Source organism: Ascaphus truei, unplaced genomic scaffold (assembly GCF_040206685.1).
Source record: "Ascaphus truei isolate aAscTru1 unplaced genomic scaffold, aAscTru1.hap1 HAP1_SCAFFOLD_1420, whole genome shotgun sequence".
Lineage (NCBI taxonomy): Eukaryota > Metazoa > Chordata > Amphibia > Anura > Ascaphidae > Ascaphus > Ascaphus truei.
Window position 1 is genome coordinate 1 of NW_027454303.1, and position 2824 is coordinate 2824.

A 2824-nucleotide genomic window follows, 5' to 3' on the forward strand; every position below is an offset into this window, starting at 1 on the left:
TGAATGTATGTATATTGTATAGTTGTACACAGATTTTTTGGACTTCACACGTTTTTTGTTCGGAATTTCGGAAATTCTCAACGGACAATTTGGAAACATCCCCAATTCCAATACAATTTTTTTTGCCTATAGTAGAAGATATAACTACGGATCTCTCAGTACAGTTCATTGCATTTATAGAATGCTAAGATTTGCTATTTTCATTGAATAAAACGTGTTGAAAAAAGATTTTTGATGGAGAACATTCATATTTTGTAGGTGCATATATATTTTTTTCTTGAAAAACAAGAAGAAGGAGCTTACAGGTGGTTTCATGGTGTAATGGATAGCACTCTGGACTCTGAATCCAGCGATCCGAGTTCAAATCTCGGTGGAACCTCCCTATAACAACAAATACATTTTTGGTCAACATTTTGGTATTTGTGAAAGCAAGATAAGACAAGTAGAATGAAAGCTGCAGTGCACTACGTGGGGCACGTAGCAATAACTCTGAGATTGAGTCCTACTCCATATCAAATAAGTTATCAAGGCTGATATATGGTGTATTAATTCCTCGACTTAATTTTCTCTCTTTCTCTTTCATTATCTCTCTCTCTCTCTCTCTCTCTCTCTCTTTCTCTCTCTCTCTCTCTCTCTCTCTCTCTCTCTCTCTCTCTCTCTCTCTCTCTCTCTCTCTCTCTCTCTCTCTCTCATTATTTGAAGGAACAATAGGGGAAAATAAAATATGATCCAAAGTAATTGTCTAACAGTACCTCAATGTTTGTGTGTTTTTGCACATTTCAATGACATTTAATAAACGGAAATGAAATGTATGTATATTGTATAGGATTACACAGATTTTTTGGACTTCACACGTTTTTTGTTCGGAATTTCGGAAATTCTCAACGGACAATTTGGAAACATCCCCAATTCCAATACAATTTTTTTTGCCTATAGTAGAAGATATAACTACGGATCTCTCAGTACAGTTCATTGCATTTATAGAATGCTAAGATTTGCTATTTTCATTGTTTAAAACGTGTTGAAAAAAGATTTTTGATGGAGAACATACATATTTTGTAGGTGCATATATATTTTTTTTCTTGAAAAACAATAAGAAGGAGCTTACAGGTGGTTTCATGGTGTAATGGTTAGCACTCTGGACTCTGAATCCAGCGATCTGAGTTCAAATCTCGGTGGAACCTCCCTATAACAACAAATACATTTTTGGTCAACATTTTGGTATTTGTGAAAGCAAGATAAGACAAGTAGAATGAAAGCTGCAGTGCACTACGTGGGGCACGTAGCAATAACTCTGAGATTGAGTCCTACTCCATATCAAATAAGTTATCAAGGCTGATATATGGTGTATTAATTCCTCGACTTAATTTTCTCTCTTTCTCTTTCATTATCTCTCTCTCTCTCTCTCTCTCTCTCTCTCTCTCTCTCTCTCTCTCTCTCTCATTATTTGAAGGAACAATAGGGGAAAATAAAATATGATCCAAAGTAATTGTCTAACAGTACCTCAATGTTTGTGTGTTTTTGCACATTTCAATGACATTTAATAAACGGAAATGAAATGTATGTATATTGTATAGTTGTACACAGATTTTTTGGACTTCACACGTTTTTTGTTCGGAATTTCGGAAAATCTCAACGGACAATTTGGAAAAATCCCCAATTCCAATACAATTTTTTTTGCCTATAGTAGAAGATATAACTACGGATCTCTCAGTACAGTTCATTGCATTTATAGAATGCTAAGATTTGCTATTTTCATTGAATAAAACGTTTTGAAATAGATTTTTGATGGAGAACATACATATTTTGTAGATGCATATATATTTTTTTTCTTGACATTTTTATTTTCCACAATGCAATTTGAATCATTTTTCCCTCTTGCAGCAGATTATTGATCATACAGGTGTGAAGGATGAGATTTGTGTTCAAATATACCGCCGGATTTGTAGCCCACTCTATGCTATACAGTGAAAACATCAACTAAGTTTATTGATCATTTTTGTTTTCATCTATATTTCTATTTCTAAGGATGTAACACTGGTAACGTGTTTTAAACACCACTTTCAAGATGCTGTTTTTTTCTAAACTAACATTTTCATTTAAATAGTAGCTATTACAAAATGTACAGATTAAATGCACACTTTTCTTTCCTTGTAAATAGTTACAAACGGTTAGAATCCATGGAAAATAAACCTACGATTAGACCTGGCGAGACCATTCTGTAAAGCAAAATACCAAGGAACTCAGTGGATGATTTTAGATGTGGTTTATTGGCCAGTTTATGTATTTCATGAATGATGAAAAATATATCATTCTCTTTGTAATGCCTTTCCTGCTCTAAAACCATGCTGAAAAGGAGGAATTCGGTCAAAAGTAGAAGCTAAGAATGCATTGAAATTTGATGTGACTCAAAGCAGGAATTTGACCACAAATGGCACATGAGGCCTTCGATAGCTCAGCTGGTAGAGCGGAGGACTGTAGTGAAAATGCGGTAATCCTTAGGTCGCTGGTTCAATTCCGGCTCGAAGGAGTGATCCCTTTTTTCTTTTCTTCTCAACGTTCTTGTGCTCTATACTAATAGTCCAATGTTTCCGTGTTGCTGAGGATGTATTAATGTACTAACAGAAATATGAACTTTACATAATTGTTCATTGACAAAATAATTAACTTGTTTCATGAACAAAACAGCAACTTTTGCAAAAACAATAATTGCAAGGTTACGTGACCATTGAGCAGGTTGTACTTTCATATTTTCAATATCATTTTCCAAAACAAATGTTTAAGATTGCAAAACTCGGCCACATGAAAAAAAAGTTGCATGAAT

General features: G+C 34.2%; 3 non-coding genes across 3 annotated transcripts; all 3 read left to right on the plus strand.

Moving 5' to 3' along the window:
- The first annotated feature begins 307 nt into the window (after window positions 1–307).
- TRNAQ-CUG (transfer RNA glutamine (anticodon CUG)) lies at window positions 308–379 on the plus strand. Its single transcript has one exon. It is a non-coding gene; the product is annotated as a tRNA-Gln (tRNA).
- A 733-nt stretch (window positions 380–1112) lies between these two features.
- TRNAQ-CUG (transfer RNA glutamine (anticodon CUG)) lies at window positions 1113–1184 on the plus strand. The gene has a single exon. It is a non-coding gene; the product is annotated as a tRNA-Gln (tRNA).
- Window positions 1185–2444: 1260 nt separating this feature from the next.
- Window positions 2445–2530, plus strand: TRNAY-GUA (transfer RNA tyrosine (anticodon GUA)). The gene is given in 2 exon segments: window positions 2445–2481; window positions 2495–2530. It is a non-coding gene; the product is annotated as a tRNA-Tyr (tRNA).
- The last annotated feature ends 294 nt before the right edge of the window (window positions 2531–2824 follow it).